The sequence below is a fragment of the Rhipicephalus microplus genome, chromosome 3 (assembly GCF_043290135.1).
Source record: "Rhipicephalus microplus isolate Deutch F79 chromosome 3, USDA_Rmic, whole genome shotgun sequence".
NCBI classification, from domain to species: domain Eukaryota; kingdom Metazoa; phylum Arthropoda; class Arachnida; order Ixodida; family Ixodidae; genus Rhipicephalus; species Rhipicephalus microplus.
This window is the reverse complement of record NC_134702.1, coordinates 189098399-189118663: the sequence shown is the minus strand read 5'-3', so window position 1 is coordinate 189118663 and position 20265 is coordinate 189098399. Positions and strand designations below refer to the sequence as shown.

At 43.6% G+C, this 20265-nt stretch overlaps 14 non-coding genes across 14 annotated transcripts; all 14 read left to right on the top strand.

Moving 5' to 3' along the window:
- Window positions 1-14394: 14394 nt before the first annotated feature.
- TRNAA-UGC (transfer RNA alanine (anticodon UGC)) lies at window positions 14395-14466 on the top strand. The gene has a single exon. It is a non-coding gene; the product is annotated as a tRNA-Ala (tRNA).
- Window positions 14467-14740: 274 nt separating this feature from the next.
- TRNAA-UGC (transfer RNA alanine (anticodon UGC)) lies at window positions 14741-14812 on the top strand. The gene has a single exon. It is a non-coding gene; the product is annotated as a tRNA-Ala (tRNA).
- A 274-nt stretch (window positions 14813-15086) lies between these two features.
- Window positions 15087-15158, top strand: TRNAA-UGC (transfer RNA alanine (anticodon UGC)). The gene has a single exon. It is a non-coding gene; the product is annotated as a tRNA-Ala (tRNA).
- A 274-nt stretch (window positions 15159-15432) lies between these two features.
- On the top strand, window positions 15433-15504 carry TRNAA-UGC (transfer RNA alanine (anticodon UGC)). The gene has a single exon. It is a non-coding gene; the product is annotated as a tRNA-Ala (tRNA).
- Window positions 15505-15778: 274 nt separating this feature from the next.
- On the top strand, window positions 15779-15850 carry TRNAA-UGC (transfer RNA alanine (anticodon UGC)). The gene has a single exon. It is a non-coding gene; the product is annotated as a tRNA-Ala (tRNA).
- A 274-nt stretch (window positions 15851-16124) lies between these two features.
- Window positions 16125-16196, top strand: TRNAA-UGC (transfer RNA alanine (anticodon UGC)). The gene has a single exon. It is a non-coding gene; the product is annotated as a tRNA-Ala (tRNA).
- Window positions 16197-16470: 274 nt separating this feature from the next.
- On the top strand, window positions 16471-16542 carry TRNAA-UGC (transfer RNA alanine (anticodon UGC)). Its single transcript has one exon. It is a non-coding gene; the product is annotated as a tRNA-Ala (tRNA).
- Window positions 16543-16816: 274 nt separating this feature from the next.
- TRNAA-UGC (transfer RNA alanine (anticodon UGC)) lies at window positions 16817-16888 on the top strand. The gene has a single exon. It is a non-coding gene; the product is annotated as a tRNA-Ala (tRNA).
- A 274-nt stretch (window positions 16889-17162) lies between these two features.
- Window positions 17163-17234, top strand: TRNAA-UGC (transfer RNA alanine (anticodon UGC)). The gene has a single exon. It is a non-coding gene; the product is annotated as a tRNA-Ala (tRNA).
- A 274-nt stretch (window positions 17235-17508) lies between these two features.
- Window positions 17509-17580, top strand: TRNAA-UGC (transfer RNA alanine (anticodon UGC)). The gene has a single exon. It is a non-coding gene; the product is annotated as a tRNA-Ala (tRNA).
- Window positions 17581-17854: 274 nt separating this feature from the next.
- TRNAA-UGC (transfer RNA alanine (anticodon UGC)) lies at window positions 17855-17926 on the top strand. The gene has a single exon. It is a non-coding gene; the product is annotated as a tRNA-Ala (tRNA).
- A 274-nt stretch (window positions 17927-18200) lies between these two features.
- TRNAA-UGC (transfer RNA alanine (anticodon UGC)) lies at window positions 18201-18272 on the top strand. Its single transcript has one exon. It is a non-coding gene; the product is annotated as a tRNA-Ala (tRNA).
- A 274-nt stretch (window positions 18273-18546) lies between these two features.
- TRNAA-UGC (transfer RNA alanine (anticodon UGC)) lies at window positions 18547-18618 on the top strand. The gene has a single exon. It is a non-coding gene; the product is annotated as a tRNA-Ala (tRNA).
- A 274-nt stretch (window positions 18619-18892) lies between these two features.
- Window positions 18893-18964, top strand: TRNAA-UGC (transfer RNA alanine (anticodon UGC)). The gene has a single exon. It is a non-coding gene; the product is annotated as a tRNA-Ala (tRNA).
- Window positions 18965-20265: the final 1301 nt, after the last annotated feature.

Here is a 20265-nt window from a genome sequence, read left to right as displayed (position 1 = left end):
CTACCTTGAAACTACGCGGCCTTAGATCTTCGTAGAAACAGGCACTGCTTTGTAGACTTCTGAATCGCAAGCGTCTCGACTTTGTCGCCATCCAAGAGACCAAGATCGAGAGCGAGGAAGAGATGGAGAAGGCCCTGCGGCCTTTTCTTTCTCAGTATAATGTGTGTGTTTCACATGCAAAAGCTTTATCCGTGGGCTGTTGGTTGTTTCTGAGGAAGAGCCGACCATATTCAGCAATCAGCACTAGCGTTGATGAAGTGAGCAGGTATATATGCTGTGATTTTTTGTTGTGAGGAGTGCCATGGCGAATTATCAATCTATATGAATTCAATTAGGTTCCTTAACGACTTGAATTGTTTGAAAAAGCGCGTAATTTATTTGACGTCGACAGATGTACGGTACTTATGGGAGGTTTTAACTGCGTATGTGAAGCTAGTGATCGTAATAATCATCTTGGAAAGAGAGAAAGCGGTGGCGAGCTTTTATCCGGTATTGTAGATAATGCAGGACTAATTGACATCAGTCTCTCGAATCGGGCAATGGCATATACAAGAGTACTGGGCAGCTCTCCTGCTCGCCTTGACCGGATTTACGTGTCCTCGTCACTCCTATCTCGTAAAATGTTCTGCAGTATCGAAGCTGTATCATTTTCGAACCATTGTATTGTCATACCGAAAATCGGTGAAAATCGCCAAAAACAATTCCGTCCCATATGGACCCTTTGGAATATGAATGCGAAGCTCCTCTGAGATCAGGAATTCACGAATCGTGTCCAGATGGCATTGAGGCAATTCTTTTCGATTGGGTTGCACATTTTCGCTGCGTGGGAGCTTTTTAAACAAGAAGTTCGTGCTATAGCTTTAGAGATCGGGGCTGTTAAGTCTTTCTATAGAAAAAAGGGTGAAAAGACATTTCTTAAAAGTCTTTGCAACCTTTATGAGATGGAATTTGAAACGCCGGAAAAGTACATCAAGGACAATGAGAATATTAAGTGCCAACTACTGGGATACGATGCTGCTCGCTACCAAAGGGCACGTATTATATCTCGGAACCAGTGCACCTGAAAATCTGAGCAACCGACGCGCCAAGCTTTACTTGATCAGCAACGTCATGCGATGTCCAAAAATATTCCAAACTTGTATTCTAACGATGTGTTCATGAAAGATAATAGAGACATTACTTTGGCGTTCGAAAAGTACTATAACAGTTTATTTAGCTCTCCCTCAGATGATCCTGACGCTCACCTCGAGACTAGTTTTGTTTTCTTGTGAACGCCTTGAAGAACAATTGTTGTGCACCCATTAATGGACCCATTACTATACAGGAAATTGAGCAAGGAATCGACAACTTGCCTTTATTGAAAACACTGGGCTCTGATGGCATCTCAGGCGAATTTTACAAAGCTTTCGGAAAAATGCTTGCTCTTATATTGATGGATATTTTTCAAATAAGTTATAACTTGGCTACACTCCCTAAATTTTCTTGCAAAAGTCACACTCTATCAATACAGAAAATAACTAAAAATGAAAAATTCGCTCCGTCGAGGGCTACGGACCAATGTCGCTGTCAAACTTGGACAACAAAATTTTCGCAGAAGTATTAACAAATAGGTTAAAATTTGCGATGTCAATCGTTAATGGGTCTCATCAGGCATGTGCAATCAGTGGTCGATCCGTACAAAAAAGTATACATGTTCCTTGTGCAGTGCTTCAATACTGTCATAGTTTTCAAAAACATCTTGCAATGCTACAGGTAAACCTTGAAAAGACCTTTGATCGTGTTTGTCAAATCTTTTTTCTCTTCACGAGCATGCCAATAATAAAAAGTTGTTCTTAAAGGCCTTAAATTATGCTATAATGAATGCTCAACTTGTCTGATAGTTATTGGTGAACTCTCCAAGCCTGTTTCTATTCGCTCTTCCGTAAAACAGAGGTGCCCGATGTCGCTTCTCCTATTTGCACTTTATATAGAAACACTGTGCTTAAGCATAACAGTCGAGTTTCATTCGTGGCTTCAGAATATTAGGGAGTTAGGTTTAAGTATTAGCTTAAGCAGACGATGTCGCATTTTTTGCACAGATAAGCCAAGTTTCAAAAATGTCGTATCTACTATTGCAAAGTTTTGTGTAGTATTAGGAGCTCGTTGAAATGCCTCTAAAAGTTTAGGACTGTTGTTTGGCTTGTGGGTTAGCACATCAAACCACTTTGCAAGGATTATTTGGACAAGAACTCCTCCAACATACATCGGTGTACGACTGTATGCATTTAGATTCAGTGCGCATTACTAGAAGGAATGCGTCTCTAAGATTGAACGACAGGCCGAGACATTTGTTCCCTATCGACTTGCAATAATTGGGAGAGCTGAAGCTTGCCATACTTTCCTAGCAACAAAGCATTAAAATGTATTGCAACTCATTCATTGCGCAAAAATTTCTATACAACGCTTCCATCGGATTTTCGCTAGTTTCAAGACGCCTTCGACATAGAGCGCATGTGTCGTGACAACATATTCAATCCCGTTAGTGAGGGCGAGTTCGGAATAAAATACCTTTACCTATGGCAAATAGTGTCACGATTCTTCTTTTTTCGAAGCCTTTCTTATGCTGTTCTCCGTTCCTTCTTGCAGGTTACACTTGTTTATTACTTACCAGATTTAATTGTTTCATCCAACTTTTCCGAATGCCCATGCTTGTGGGGATTCATGCAGGAAGTTTACCTCGCAGTTCAGTTCCTTAAAGCTCGCTTTTCTGTAGAATACCTGTGCACAGTATCGCGCAAGGTGCTGTATAAGGACCTACTGAGTACACTCTTCCCACCTCCATTGTACCGTTCACTCTACTCCAATCTTCCAGGCCACGATGTGTTGAAGCGAGTGCGCAAAATTTACATTCCACCGAATTCAAAAACATTCTTCTCTAAACTCCACTATGAAACATTGGCGGTAAACACATGGTCAGAAAGAAAAGGTATTTTCATTCCGTCTGTTAACTTCCGTCTATGTGATGTGTCGGAAACGATTGATTATTGCTTTTTTAGCTGCAAAGATGCCATACTGTTTTGGAATGTCCTCCAGCGAGCACTGAAAAAACGTTTCGTCATTAATTCTCACACACTACGTTATCTTCTGCCAGCAGCGCTTGATGATGTACAATATGATATGTTTTTTCCTCATGGGTATGCACAGCTTGTGGAACACACGAATGCAAGACCACAATGCAGAGCCCACCACCTCTTCAAGCGCACACTTCATTCAAATCTCTATCCACCTAAAAAACATTTACGATGAGCTAGACTTCGGACCGGACTGGTACTCCATCTTAGAGAACTGTTTGACTTCACCCCTTTTTTGTATGCATAACACAATGTGAAGAACTTTCCGTGTGAGGAACCTGCACTGTGTTGGCCATTGAGTGTTTATGAGTAACGCTTGAGCGCTTATTTTCGCGATTTGATTGTACTGCTGCTTGCAGGATTTGTCTTCAATGCGCAAATACTTTAATAAATACCTTGCCAAAAACAGGGGTGTAGCTGAGTCGTAGAGCACTCGCTTTGCATGTGTGAAGACCCAGGTTCAAATCCCAGCACCTCCGAAGTTCTCTCACTTTAGCGGTATATTTTTCATTGTGAGTTTTGTTATTACTGCACCATGACTTACCAGCGCGCATATCGTAAAGTACATCTAATCGAACATCGCTGCCTATTTATTTGACCATAGAAATATGCGGCTTCCCCCAATTACGAAAAAAACTGTATCGGGCAGCGACGATGAGTAATTTGGTTAATTTCAAATAAAGAGTTATTGTATTCTTAGAACAAGCTGATGAGCACTAATAAACTCGTTATTGAGTGCTCCAGACGTAACGAGGGTGTAGTTCAGGGGCAGAAAAACAAAGCCGACGTTCTGAACGGTCGCTTTGTTCATGTTCTCCGCTTTGAAGGATTTATCGGCCATGAGCGGAGGTGCTGCTCAGGCTTCAGCCAGCGGCAACGACTACCGTGTTGTACTTCCTCGCCTTCCCAACGGTAAGCTCGTTGTGGACTCTGTTTTTCTACATACGGACTTAGCAGGTCACCCTTACCGGGTTCAAGATTTCAGAGATGCTTTTCGTGACATCATTGACTTGAAGAAAATGAGCTCTATTGCTCAATTTCAGATGTCTCGTGTTTGTATTGTCACATGCAAGTCAACACTGACGAAAACAAAGTTGGTCACAAGAGGCGAAGTTTCCGTCAAAAGTCGTCGATGCCTTGTTATTGATCCACAGAAGTGAAGGTTAAGCATACGTGGCTCCCTGACCGCTTGGAGAACGCCTTTGTTCGCGAGGCACTGCAAGCTTTTGGGAAGGTCAAGTCAATATCATAAGAAAGCTGGAAAGTTGCGGACATGGAACAAATGCGGACGCTAAATAGGGATGTTGTTTTGTCCCTTGCTGATGGAGTTCGCGTTGCTGATATACCTCCTGTTCTTGTTGTCTGCGGAGTGCAAAGCCTCGTCCTGATACCTAGCCACCTTAAATTTTGCCTTCGGTGCAGTAAGGTTTGACACATCTGTTGAAACGGCAGGACCCCTCGCTGTGACAACTGTCGACGCTTCGATCATCCGGTCGAGGATTGTGTTATGACATATGCCAACAAGCTGTGATAGCGCGCACAACAGCCAGATGATAGCCTACAAGGGCAGATTATGGATGCCACCGAGGTTGTGGACGCAACGGAGACACACCGTCAATTTCAGATGCTGTGGGCTCTACCACAAAGAATCCAGAAGAGGAAAAAAGTCACTCACTGTTGACACAGTTGAAACTTCTGCGTGCAAAGAGCCAAGTGAATCATGCAAGCAGCATACTGTTGTGACTAGCGCCCGAGCTGACGAGGGAGAGGCGCTCTTTCGATCTTCAAACAAGGAGCCGACTGGCCGGCTGCCTACGACCGCCAGGCATTGTCCCTCCTAGCCGGAGGGTGAGACGTCGTGTCGCCACGACGCCGTAAGCCGTTCGGGAGACGACAACGAGTACAGCATCTTCCTTGGAAGAGACTGCGGCGGCCGCCGCAAATTGCCTCGCTAATTAAGCGAGCAGTTCGGCGAACTCTTTGATGTATGCTGTCGTGAGCTTGGGACCCCTCGACCAGTGGCACACACACGACGAGGAGAAGCCCCGCTGGCGCCACCTTGGATTGCAGTGATCATGGCTCAATAATGGACGTTCACGTGGGCCTTGCATGCTCGCCCCCTTCACCTGTTGTGTGTGATCTGTGATTCAACAGTAGCATCTGCACGTGTTCCCTGGTCTAGGGATCTGGGGAGAACATACCCTTTATAATGAGCCACCCGGCTCATTCGAAGAAGTGACATGTAGAGGAACGCCAGATTCGAGAGCTCACCATGTAAGAAAGAGCTCGTCATGTACGACAGCTCACCTTGTATATGTTGTAAATAAACCCTCATCAAGTCTCCCTTCCCCCTGCCTCGAAAACTTCATCCCGGATCTTTAGTGCCTGCAAACCCCGGTCGCCACAATACCCAAATTGGCACCATACAACCTTTGGCACAGTTCCTATGAAGAGTGCTGTTGCGCTGACCCATAAAGATGCCGGAGAACCGCCACTACAAGAAAGACACTCCGGGCTGGATCCCGCAGAAAGTTCACCTGTTTGCGGTGCAGCTCCGCAGCAGCTTTTTCGTCATGGTGCAGTGTCAGAAGATGATATGCAGATCTCTATGAATTCAGCAATACCGAATGTCGCGCATCGTACAGCTCGGATTCAAGCAAAGGTAGTGACCCGGCGTCTGTGACTAGAAAGTCACGCCGTCGCTGAAAGTTCATGCCCGAGGGGAAGTGTCGCCGATCCCGATCTAGGAGGCCTGGTGGGGGTTAACTGGAAGCCTCAGCGCCAACTCTTGGGACGGAAGAAGTAAGACGATAAGTGCATTGGAAGGTAGTCACCATTGCGCAGTCTGAGTGACTCATCTGTGCTACCTTGAACGTACGCGGCCTTAGATTTTCGTAGAAACAGGCACTGCTTTGTAGACTTCTGAATCGCAAGAGTCTCGACTTTGTCGCCATCCAAGAGACCAAGATCGAGAGCGAGGAAGAGATGGAGAAGGCCCTGCGGCCTTTTCTTTCTCAGTAGGATGTGTGTGTTTCACATGCAAAAGCTTTATCCGTGGGCTGTTGGTTGTTTCTGAGGAAGAGCCGACCTTATTCAGCAATCAGCACTAGTGTTGATGAAGTAAGCAGGTATATATGCTGTGATTTTTTGTTGTGAGGAGTGCCATGGCGAATTATCAATCTATATGAATTCAATTAGGTTCCTTAACGACTTGAATCGTTTGAAAAAGCGCGTAATTTAACTGACGTCGACAGATGTACGGTACTTATGGGAGGTTTTAACTGCGTATGTGAAGCTATTGATCGTAATAATCATCTTGGAAAGAGAGAAAGCGGTGGCGAGCTTTTATCCGGTATTGTAGATAATGCAGGACTAATTGACATCAGTCTCTCGAATCGGGCAATGGCATAACAAGAGTACTGGGCAGCTCTCCTGCTCGCCTTGACCGGATTTACGTGTCCTCGTCACTCCTATCTCGTAAAATGTTCTGCAGTATCGAAGCTGTATCATTTTCGAACCATTGTATTGTCATACCGGAAATCGGTGAAAATCGCCAAAAACAATTCCGTCCCATATGGACCCTTTGGAATATGAATGCGAAGCTCCTCTGAGATCAGGAATTCATGAATCGTGTCCAGATGGCATTGAGGCAATTCTTTTCGATTGGGTTGCACATTTTCGCTGCGTGGGAGCTTTTTAAACAAAAAGTTCGTGCTATAGCTTTAGAGATCGGGGCTGTTAAGTCTTTCTATAGTAAAAAGGGTGAAAAGACATTTCTTAAAAGTCTTTGCAACCTTTATGAGATGGAATTTGAAACGCCGGAAAAGTACATCAAGGACAATGAGAATATTAAGTGCCAACTACTGGGATACGATGCTGCTCGCTACCAAAGGGCACGTATTATATCTCGGAACCAGTGCACCTGAAAATCTGAGCAACCGACGCGCCAAGCTTTACTTGATCAGCAACGTCATGCGATGTCCAAAAATATTCCTAACTTGTACTCTAACGATGTGCTCATAAAAGATAATAGAGACATTACTTTGGCGTTCGAAAAGTACTATAACAGTTTATTTAGCTCTCCCTCAGATGATCCTGACGCTCACCTCGAGACTAGTTTTGTTTTCTTGTGAACGCCTTGAAGAACAATTGTTGTGCACGCATTAATGGACCCATTACTATACAGGAAATTGAGCAAGGAATCGACAACTTGCCTTTATTGAAAACACTGGGCTCTGATGGCATCTCAGGCGAATTTTACAAAGCTTTCGGAAAAATGCTTGCTCTTATATTGATGGATATTTTTCAAATAAGTTATAACTTGGCTACACTCCCTAAATTTTCTTGCAAAAGTCACACTCTATCAATACAGAAAATAACTGAAAATGAAAAATTTGCTCCGTCGAGGGCTACGGACCAATGTCGCTGTCAAACTTGGACAACAAAATTTTCGCAGAAGTATTAACAAATAGGTTAAAAATTGCGATGTCAATCGTTAATGGGTTTCATCAGGCATGTGCAATCAGTGGTCAATCCGTACAAAAAAGTATACATGTTCCTTGTGCAGTGCTTCAATACTGTCATAGTTTTCAAAAACATCTTGCAATGCTACAGGTAAACCTTGAAAAGACCTTTGATCGTGTTTGTCAAATCTTTTTTCTCTTCACGAGCATGCCAATAATAAAAAGTTGTTCTTAAAGGCCTTAAACTATGCTATAATGAATGCTCAACTTGTCTGATAGTTATTGGTGAACTCTCCAAGCCTGTTTCTATTCGCTCTTCCGTAAAACAGAGGTGCCCGATGTCGCTTCTCCTATTTGCACTTTATATAGAAACACTGTGCTTAAGCATAACAGTCGAGTTTCATTCGTGGCTTCAGAATATTAGGGAGTTAGGTCTAAGTATTAGCTTAAGCAGACGATGTCGCATTTTTTGCACAGATAAGCCAAGTTTAAAAAATGTCGTATCTACTATTTCGAAGTTTTGTGTAGTATTAGGAGCTCGTTGAAATGCCTCTAAAAGTTTAGGACTGTTGTTTGGCTTGTGGGTTAGCACATCAAACCACTTTGCAAGGATTATTTGGACAAGAACTCCTCCAACATACATCGGTGTACGACTGCATGCATTTAGATTCAGTGCGCATTACTAGAAGGAATGCGTCTCTAAGATTGAACGACAGGCCGAGACATTTGTTCCCTATCGACTTGCAACAATTGGGAGAGCTGAAGCAAGCTTGCCATACTTTCCTTGCAACAAAGCATTAAAATGTATTGCAACTCATTCATTGCGCAAAAATTTCTATACAACGCTTCCATCGGATTTTCGCTCGTTTCAAGACGCCTTCGACATTGAGCGCATGTGTCGTGACAACATATTCAATCCCGTTAGTGAGGGCGAGTTCGGAATAAAATACCTTTACCTATGGCAAATAGTGTCACGATTCTTCTTTTTTCGAAGCCTTTCTTATGCTGTTCTCCGTTCCTTCTTGCAGGTTACACTTGTTTATTACTTACCAGATTTAATTGTTTCATCCAACTTTTCTGAATGCCCATGCTTGTGGGGATTCAGTTTACCTCGCAGTTCAGTTCCTTAAAGCTCGCTTTTCTGTAGAATACCTGTACACAGTATCGCGCAAGGTGCTGTATAAGGACCTACTGAGTACACTCTTCCCACCTCCATTGTACCGTTCACTCTACTCCAATCTTCCAGGCCACGATGTGTTGAAGCGAGTGCGCAAAATTTACATTCCACCGAATTCAAAAACATTCTTCTCTAAACTCCACTATGAAACATTGGCGGTAAACACATGGTCAGAAAGAAAAGGTATTTTCATTCCGTCTGTTAACTTCCGTCTATGTGATGTGTCGGAAACGATTGAACATTGCTTTTTTAGCTGCAAAGATGCCATACTGTTTTGGAATGTCCTCACGAGCACTGAAAAAACGTTTCGTCATTAATTCTCACACACTACGTTATCTTCTGCCAGCAGCGCTTGATGAAGTACAATATGATATGTTTTTCCTCATGGGTATGCACAGCTTGTGGAACACACGAATGCAAGACCACAATGCAGAGCCCACCACCTCTTCAAGCGCACACTTCATTCAAATCTCTATCCACCTAAAAAACATTTACGACGAGCTAGACTTTAGACCGGACTGGTACTCCATCTTAGAGAACTGTTTGACTTCACCCCTTTTTTGTATGCATAACACAATGTGAAGAACTTTCCGTGTGAGGAACCTGCACTGTGTTGGCCATTGAGTGTTTATGAGTAACGCTTGAGCGCTTATTTTCGCAATTTGATTGTACTGCTGCTTGCAGGATTTGTCTTCAATGCGCAAATACTTTAATAAATACCTTGCCAAAAAACAGGGGTGTAGCTGAGTCGTAGAGCACTCGCTTTGCATGTGTGAAGACCCAGGTTCAAATCCCAGCACCTCCGAAGTTCTCTCACTTTAGCGGTATATTTTTCATTGTGAGTTTTGTTATTACTGCACCATGACTTACCAGCGCGCATATCGTAAAGTACATCTAATCGAACATCGCTGCCTATTTATTTGACCATAGAAATATGCGGCTTTCCCCAATTACGAAAAAAACTGTATCGGGCAGCGACGATGAGTAATTTGGTTAATTTCAAATAAAGAGTTATTGTATTCTTAGAACAAGCTGATGAGCACTAATAAACTCGTTATTGAGTGCTCCAGACGTAACGGGGGTGTAGTTCAGGGGCAGAAAAACAAAGCCGACGTTCTGAACGGTCGCTTTGTTCTTGTTCTCCGCTTTGAAGGATTTATCGGCCATGAGCGGAGGTGCTGCTCAGGCTTCAGCCAGCGGCAACGACTACCGTGTTGTACTTCCTCGCCTTCCCAACGGTAAGCTCGTTGTGGACTCTGTTTTTCTACATACGGACTTAGCAGGTCACCCTTACCGGGTTCAAGATTTCAGAGATGCTTTTCGTGACATCATTGACTTGAAGAAAATGAGCTCTATTGCTCAATTTCAGATGTCTCGTGTTTGGATTGTCACATGCAAGTCAACACTGACGAAAACAAAGTTGGTCACAAGAGGCGAAGTTTCCGTCGAAAGTCGTCGATGCCTTGTTATTGACCCACAGAAGTGAAGGTTAAGCATACGTGGCTCCATGAACGCTTGGAGAACGCCTTTGTTCGCGAGGCACTGCAAGCTTTTGGGAAGGTCAAGTCAATATCATAAGAAAGCTGGAAAGTTGCGGACATGGAACAAATGCGGACGCTAAATAGGGATGTTGTTTTGTCTCTTGCCGATGGAGCTCGTGTTGCTGATATTCCTCATATTCTTGTTGTCTACGGAAAGCAAAGCCTCGTCCTAATACCTGACCACCCGCCACTTTGCCTTCGGTGCAGTAAGGTTGGACACATCCGTCGAAACTGCAGGACTACTCGCTGTGACAACTGTCGACGCTTCGGTCATTCGGCCGAGGATTGTGTTAGGACATACGCCAACAAGCTACGACAGCGCACACAACAGCCAGATGATAGCCTACAAGAGCAGATTATGGATGCCACTGAGGTTCTGGACGCAACGGGAGACACACCGTCAATTTTAGATGCTGCGGGCTCTACGACAAGAATCCAGAAGAGGAAAGCAAGTCACTCGCTGTTGACACAGTTGAAACTTCTGCGTGCAAATAGCCAAGTGAATCATACAGGCAGCATACTGTTGTGACTGGCACCCGAGCTGATGAGGGAGCGGCGCTCTTTGGATCTTCAAACAAGTAGCCGTCCGGCCAGCTGCCTACGACAGCCCGCATTGTCCCTCCTAGCCGGAGGGCGAGACGTCGTGTCGCCACGACGCCGTGAGCCGTTCGGGAGACGACAACGAGTACAGCATCTTTCTTGGAAGAGACCGCGGTGGCTGCCGCAATTCGCCTCGCTAATTAAGCGAGCAGTTCAGCGGACCCTTAGATGTATGCTGTCCTGAGCTTGGGACCCCTCGACCAGCGGCACAAAAACGACGAGGAGGAGCCCCGCTGGTGGAACATTGGATTGCAGTGATCACGGCTCAATATTGGACGTTCACGTGGGCCATGCATGCTCGTCCGCCTCAACTGTTGTGTGTGATCTGTGATTGGACAGTAGCGTCTGCACGTGTTTCCTGATCTAGTGATCTGGTGAGAACATACCCTTTATAATGAGCCACCCGCCTCATTCGAAGGAGTGCCATGTGGAGAAACGCCACATTCGAGAGCTCACCATGTAAGAAAGAGCTCGTCATGTACGACTGCTGTAAATAAACCCTCATGAAGTCTCTCTTCCTCCTACCTCGAAAACTTTATCCCTGACCTCCGGTGCCTTCAACCCCGGTCGCAACAATACCCAAATGGCTCCGCACAACCCCTAGCACAGTTCCTATGAAGAGTGCTGTTGCGCTTACCCATAAAGATGCCTGAGAACCACCAGTACAATAAAGAGACTCTGGGCTGGATCCCGCATAAAATTCTTCAAGTGCTTGCGCCGCAGCTCCGCAGCAGCTTTTACGTCATGGTGCAGTGTCAGAAGATGATATGCAGATCTGTATGGATGCAGCAATACCGAAGCGTCGCGCATCGTACAGCTCGGATTCCAGCAAAGGGAGTGACGCAGCGTCTGTGACTAGGAAGTCACGCCGTTTGCGAAAGTCCATGCCCGAGGGGATGTGTCGCTGATCCCGATTAGGAGGCCGGGTAGGGGTTAACTGGAAGCCTCAGCGCCAGCGCAGTGGGACGGATCACGTGGGACGATAAGCGCATTGGAAGGTAGTAACCATGGCGCAGTCTGAGTGACTCATCTGTGCTACCTTGAACGTACGCGGTTTTAGATCTGCGCAGATACAGGCACAGCTCCGTAGACTTCTCAATCGGAAGCGTCTCGACTTTGTCACCATCCAAGAGACCAAGATCGAGAGCAAGGAAAAGATGGAGAAGGCCCTGCGGCCTTTTTTGTCTCAGTTTATTGTGTGTGTCTCACATGCTAAAGGTTTATCTGCGGGCTGTTGATTGTTTCTGAGAAAAAGCCTACCCTGTTCAGCATTCTGCACTAGTGTTGATGAAGTAAGCAGGTACAAATGCTGTGATTTTTTGTTTCGAGGAGTGCCACGACGAATAATCAAACTGTATGCGTTTATTAAGGTTCCGAAACAATTCGAATGGTTTGAAAAGTGCGTAATGTATTTGACGTTGACAGATGCACGGTACTTATGGCAGATTTCAACTGCGAATGTGAAGCTATTGATCGTAATAATCATCTTGGAAAGAGAGGAGTGGCGAACTTTTATCCGCTATTGTAGATAATGCAGGACTAAGTGACATCGGTGTTTCGAATCGGGCAACGGCCTATACAAGAGTACAGGGCAGTTCTCATGCTCGCCTTGACCGGATTTACGTGTCCTCATCACTCCTATCTCGTAAATTGTTTTGCAGCATCGAAGCTGTATCATATTCAAACCATTGTATTGTCATAGCGCAAATTGGTGAAAATCGTCAAAAACAATTCTGTCCCCAGTGGGCCCTTTTTAAAAGGAATGCGAAGCTCCTCTGTGATCAGGAATTCATGAATCGCGTCCAGATGGCATTGAGGCAATCTTTTTCGATTGGTTTTCATATCTTCGCTGCTTGGGAGCTTTTTAAACAAGAAGTTCACTCCATAGCTTCAGAAATTGGGGCTGTTAAGTCTTTCTATAGAAAGAATGATGTAAAGATACTTGTTAAAAGTCTTTGCAATCTTTATGAGATGGAATGCGAAATGCCGGGAAAGTACATCAAAGATATTGAGAATATTAAGTGCCAACTACAGAGATATGATGCTGCTCGCTACCAAAGGGCATGTATTAGATCTCGGAACCAGCGCACCTTAAAATCTGAACAACCGATGCGCCAAGCTTTACTTGATGAGCAACGCCTAGTGAAAACACCGGGCCCTGATGGCATCTCAAGCGGATTTTAAAAAGCTTTCAACAAAAAAACGCAAATACTGTCACGATTCTTCTTTTTCGAAAGATTTCTCATCTTGTTCTCTGTTCCTTTTTGCAGGTTACACTTGTTCATTACACACCAGATTTATTTCTTTTATTAAACTTCTCTGAACGCCCATGCTTGGGGGATTCATGCAGGAAGTTTATATCGCAGTTCAATTTCTTAAAGCTCGCTTTCCTGTAGAATACATGTACACAGTATCGTGCAAGGTGGTGCATAAGTATCTACTGAGTGCAGTGTTCTCATCACTGTGTTACCGCTCACTGTACTCCAATCTTTGAGGCCACGATGTGTTGAAGCGAGTGCGCGAAATGTACATTCCACCGAGTTCAATAACATTCTTCTCAAACTCAACTCTGAAATATAGGTAGTAAAGACAAGGTTAAAAAAAGAGAATTTTTATTGCGTCTGTTAACAGCCGTCTATGATGTGCCGGATACGAATGAACATTGCTTTGTTAGCTGCTAAGATACTATACTGTTTTGGGATGTTCTTTAGCGAGCATTGAAAAAACGTTTCGTCAATAATTCTCTCACAATACGTTATTTTCTACCAGCAGCGCTTGATGAAGTAGTATATGACATGTTTTATGTCATGGGTATTCACAGCTTGTGGAAGACAAGAATGCAAGACCGCAATGCAGAGCCCACCACCTCTTCAAGCCCACACTTCATTCTTATGGCTATCTACCTCAAAAACATTTACGACGAGCTAGGATTTAGACCGGACTGGTACCCCATCTTAGAGAACTGTTTGACTTCACCCCTTTTTTGTTTGCATGACATGATGTGAAGAACTCTCCATGTCAGGAACCCACACTGTGTTGGCCATTGAGTGTTTATGAGTAACGCTTGAGCGCTTATTTTCGCGATTTGATTGTACTGCTGTTCACGGGATTTGTCTTCATTGCGCAAATACTTTACTAAATATTATGCTAAAAAAACAGGGGTGTGGCTAAGTGGTAGAGCGCTTCCTTTGCATGTTAGAAGACCCGGGATCAAATCACAGCACCTCTAAAGTTCTCTCGACTTTAGCGGTATCTTTTTTTATTGCCTGTTGTAATACTACGGCACCACGAGTTACCGGTGCGCATAACATGAAATACATTTCATCAAACAGCGCTGCCACTTTCTTTGACTATAGAGATAAGCGGCTTTCCTCAATGATAAAAAAACTGCATCAGGCGGCAATGACGAGATGATTTTGTTTATTTCAACTAATTGATTAATTCATTGTTAGAACAAGCTGATGAGCACCATGAAACTTGTTAATGAGTGCTCCAGATGTAACGGGGGTGTAGCTCAGTGGTAGAGCGCTCGCTTTGCTTGTGAGAAGTCCCGGGTTCAAGCCCCGGCACCTCCAAATCGCTCTCGACTTTAGCGGTATCTTTTTTTATTGCCTGTTGTAGTACTACGGCACCACGAGTTACCGGTGCGCCTATCATGAAATACATTTCATCGAACAGCGCTGCCATTTTCTTTGACTATAGAAATATGCGGCTTTCCTTAATGATGAAAAAACTGCATCAGGTGGCAATGACGAGATGATTTTGTTTATTTGAACTAATTGATTAATTCATTGTTAGAACAAGCTGATGAGCACCAAGAAACTCGTTAATGAGTGCTCGAGATGTAACGGGGGTGTAGCTCAGTGGTAGAGCGCTCGCTTTGCATGTGAGAAGTCCCGGGTTGAAAACCCGGCACCTTCAAAGCGCTCTCGACTTTAGCGGTATCTTTTTTTATTGCCTGTTGTAATACTACGGCACCACGAGTTACCGGTGCGCATAACATGAAATACATTTCATCGAACAGCGCTGCCATTTTCTTTGACTATAGAAATATGCGGCTTTCCTTAATGATGAAAAAACTGCATCAGGCGGCAATGACGAGATGATTTTGTTTATTTCAATTAATTGATTGATTTATTGTTAGAACAAGCTGATGAGCACCAAGAAACTCGTTAATGAGTGCTCCAGATGTAACGGGGGTGTAGCTCAGTGGTAGAGTGCTCGCTTTGCATGTGAGAAGTCCCGGGTTCAAGCCCCGGCACCTCCAAATCGCTCTCGACTTTAGCGGTATCTTTTTTTATTGCCTGTTGTAATACTACGGCACCACGAGTTACCGGTGCGCATATCATGAAATACATTTCATCGGACAGCGCTGCCATTTTCTTTGACTATAGAGATAAGCGGCTTTCCTCAATGATGAAAAAACTGCATCATGCAGCAATGACGAGATGATTTTGTTTATTTCAACTATTGAATTATTTTGTTGTTAGAACAAGCTGATGAGCACCAAGAAACTCGTTAATGAGTGATCCAAATGTAACGGGGGTGTAGCTCAGTGGTAGAGCGCTCGCTTTGCATGTGAGAAGTCCCGGGTTCCATTTCCGGCACCTCCAAAGCGCTCTCGACTTTAGCGGTATCTTTTTTGATTGCCTGTTGTAATACTACGGCACCACGAGTTACCGGTGCGCATATCATGAAATACACTTCATCAAACAGCGCTGCCATTTTCTTTGACTATAGAGATAAGCGGCTTTCCTCAATGATGAAAAAACTGCATCATGCAGCAATGACGAGATGATTTTGTTTATTTCAACTATTGAATTGTTTTATTGTTAGAACAAGCTGATGAGCACCAAGAAACTCGTTAATGAGTGATCCAAATGTAACGGGGGTGTAGCTCAGTGGTAGAGCGCTCGCTTTGCATGTGAGAAGTCCCGGGTTCCATTTCCGGCACCTCCAAAGCGCTCTCGACTTTAGCGGTATCTTTTTTGATTGCCTGTTGTAATACTACGGCACCACGAGTTACCGGTGCGCATATCATGAAATACACTTCATCAAACAGCGCTGCCATTTTCTTTGACTATAGAGATAAGCGGCTTTCCTCAATGATGAAAAAACTGCATCATGCAGCAATGACGAGATGATTTTGTTTATTTCAACTATTGAATTACTTTATTGTTAGAACAAGCTGATGAGCACCAAGAAACTCGTTAATGAGTGCTCCAGATGTAACGGGGGTGTAGCTCAGTGGTAGAGCGCTCGCTTTGCATGTGAGAAGTCCCGGGTTCCATTTCCGGCACCTCCAAAGCGCTCTCGACTTTAGCGGTATCTTTTTTGATTGCCTGTTGTAATACTACGGCACCACGAGTTAGCGGTGCGCATAACATGAAATACACTTCATCAAACAGCGCTGCCATTTTCTTTGACTATAGAGATAAGCGGCTTTCCTCAATGATGAAAAAACTGCATCATGCAGCAATGACGAGATGATTTTGTTTATTTCAACTATTGAATTACTTTATTGTTAGAACAAGCTGATGAGCACCAAGAAACTCGTTAATGAGTGCTCCAGATGTAACGGGGGTGTAGCTCAGTGGTAGAGTGCTCGCTTTGCATGTGAGAAGTCCCGGGTTCCATTTCCGGCACCTCCAAAGCGCTGTCGACTTTAGCGGTATCTTTTTTGATTGCCTGTTGTAATACTACGGCACCACGAGTTACCGGTGCGCATATCATGAAATACATTTCATCGGACAGCGCTGCCATTTTCTTTGACTATAGAGATAAGCGGCTTTCCTCAATGATGAAAAAACTGTATCAGGTACCAATGACGAGATGATTTTGTTTATTTCAACTATTGAATTATTTTATTGTTAGAACAAGCTGATGAGCACCAAGAAACTCGTTAATGAGTGCTCCAGATGTAACGGGGGTGTAGCTCAGTGGTAGAGTGCTCGCTTTGCATGTGAGAAGTCCCGGGTTCAAGCCCCGGCACCTCCAAAGCGCTGTCGACTTTAGCGGTATCTTTTTTGATTGCCTGTTGTAATACTACGGCACCACGAGTTAGCGGTGCGCATAACATGAAATACACTTCATCAAACAGCGCTGCCATTTTCTTTGACTATAGAGATAAGCGGCTTTCCTCAATGATGAAAAAACTGCATCATGCAGCAATGACGAGATGATTTTGTTTATTTCAACTATTGAATTACTTTATTGTTAGAACAAGCTGATGAGCACCAAGAAACTCGTTAATGAGTGCTCCAAATGTAACGGGGGTGTAGCTCAGTGGTAGAGCGCTCGCTTTGCATGTGAGAAGTCCCGGGTTCCATTTCCGGCACCTCCAAAGCGCTCTCGACTTTAGCGGTATCTTTTTTGATTGCCTGTTGTAATACTACGGCACCACGAGTTAGCGGTGCGCATAACATGAAACACACTTCATCAAACAGCGCTGCCATTTTCTTTGACTATAGAGATAAGCGGCTTTCCTCAATGATGAAAAAACTGCATCATGCAGCAATGACGAGATGATTTTGTTTATTTCAACTATTGAATTACATTATTGTTAGAACAAGCTGATGAGCACCAAGAAACTCGTTAATGAGTGCTCCAAATGTAACGGGGGTGTAGCTCAGTGGTAGAGCGCTCGCTTTGCATGTGAGAAGTCCCGGGTTCCATTTCCGGCACCTCCAAAGCGCTCTCGACTTTAGCGGTATCTTTTTTGATTGCCTGTTGTAATACTACGGCACCACGAGTTAGCGGTGCGCATAACATGAAATACACTTCATCAAACAGCGCTGCCATTTTCTTTGACTATAGAGATAAGCGGCTTTCCTCAATGATGAAAAAACTGCATCATGCAGCAATGACGAGATGATTTTGTTTATTTCAACTATTGAATTACTTTATTGTTAGAACAAGCTGATGAGCACCAAGAAACTCGTTAATGAGTGCTCCAGATGTAACGGGGGTGTAGCTCAGTGGTAGAGTGCTCGCTTTGCATGTGAGAAGTCCCGGGTTCCATTTCCGGCACCTCCAAAGCGCTCTCGACTTTAGCGGTATCTTTTTTGATTGCCTGTTGTAATACTACGGCACCACGAGTTAGCGGTGCGCATAACATGAAATACACTTCATCAAACAGCGCTGCCATTTTCTTTGACTATAGAGATAAGCGGCTTTCCTCAATGATGAAAAAACTGCATCATGCAGCAATGACGAGATGATTTTGTTTATTTCAACTATTGAATTACTTTATTGTTAGAACAAGCTGATGAGCACCAAGAAACTCGTTAATGAGTGCTCCAGATGTAACGGGGGTGTAGCTCAGTGGTAGAGTGCTCGCTTTGCATGTGAGAAGTCCCGGGTTCCATTTCCGGCACCTCCAAAGCGCTCTCGACTTTAGCGGTATCTTTTTTGATTGCCTGTTGTAATACTACGGCACCACGAGTTAGCGGTGCGCATAACATGAAATACACTTCATCAAACAGCGCTGCCATTTTCTTTGACTATAGAGATAAGCGGCTTTCCTCAATGATGAAAAAACTGCATCATGCAGCAATGACGAGATGATTTTGTTTATTTCAACTATTGAATTACTTTATTGTTAGAACAAGCTGATGAGCACCAAGAAACTCGTTAATGAGTGCTCCAAATGTAACGGGGGTGTAGCTCAGTGGTAGAGCGCTCACTTTGCATGTGAGAAGTCCCGGGTTCCATTTCCGGCACCTCCAAAGCGCTCTCGACTTTAGCGGTATCTTTTTTGATTGCCTGTTGTAATACTACGGCACCACGAGTTAGCGGTGCGCATAACATGAAATACACTTCATCAAACAGCGCTGCCATTTTCTTTGACTATAGAGATAAGCGGCTTTCCTCAATGATAAAAAAACTGCATCATGCAGCAATGACGAGATGATTTTGTTTATTTCAACTATTGAATTACTTTATTGTTAGAACAAGCTGATGAGCACCAAGAAACTCGTTAATGAGTGCTCCAAATGTAACGGGGGTGTAGCTCAGTGGTAGAGCGCTCGCTTTGCATGTGAGAAGTCCCGGGTTCCATTTCCGGCACCTCCAAAGCGCTCTCGACTTTAGCGGTATCTTTTTTGATTGCCTGTTGTAATACTACGGCACCACGAGTTAGCGGTGCGCATAAAATGAAATACACTTGATCTGATACTAACAAACCGACCAGACTTTGTTACCGCTATAACCTACGCACCAGGTATCAGTGACCATTCTTTACTTTCATTTTCATTTAATGCACCCTGTCCTAATAGAGATAAAAAAAAGAAAAAGATACGGGACTATAAAAAAGCCAACTTTGACAAGATAAACAGTGAACTAGCAACTTTTCTAGACATATTTCTAAGCAGTTTTGATACCCGTTCAGTGCAGTGTAACTGGGATATGTTTGCAGCTGAAGTTGAACAACTAACCAATAAGTATATCCCTTGCCGTACTATCACAGCTAACGCACGTGCGCCATGGTACAACGCGTACATCAAACGCTTATCTAACCGAAAGAAACGTTTTTATCGTGCAGCAAGATGTTTACCTACTAACCACCCACGCTGGGCTGCCTACAAATCTGCATCATCCATCTACATATCTGCACTAAAATCCGCTAAAGACAACTTCCTCACTCAAGTTCTGCCGTCTATGTTACAAACAAATGCAAAAAAATTCTGGCGAGTTATTAACCCCTTATCTGACAATCATATTTCTTTGATCGATTCATCCGGTAACGAAATTAGTGAAGCCCTTTGCGCTTCTGTTCTCAACGATTCTTTTATCCAAAACTTCTCCGTAGATAGCCATAATGATTTACCTAGCGCAACCTTGCACAATTATTCACCCATGTCATCCGTGATTATCGAAACTCTTGGAGTTGTACGTCTCATTGAATCACTTAAGAACGATTCATCTCCTGGTTATGATGGTATTAACACAAAATTTTTAAAAAATACTAGCGCTTATAGTTCCATTATAGTTACTAAAATTTTTCAACAGTCACTAGATACTTCTACTATTCCTAGTCAATGGAAAATCGGAAAAGTCGTTCCACTCCATAAATCTGGTAATAAACACTCTTCGAATAATTATCGTCCCATTTCTTTAACCAGTATTTGTTGTAAAATGCTCGAGCATATAATATTTACAAACATAGTCAATTTTTTAGAATCAAATTCATTTTTCACGTCAGCACAACACGGCTTCCGTAAAACATATTCATGTGAAACACAGCTAATATCATTCACTCATCACTTACATCAGATCCTTGATAAATCATCCCATGCTGACTGTATTTTTTTAGATTTTTCAAAAGCTTTTGACAAGGTTTGCCATAGACTTCTACTTTACAAACTACATCAACT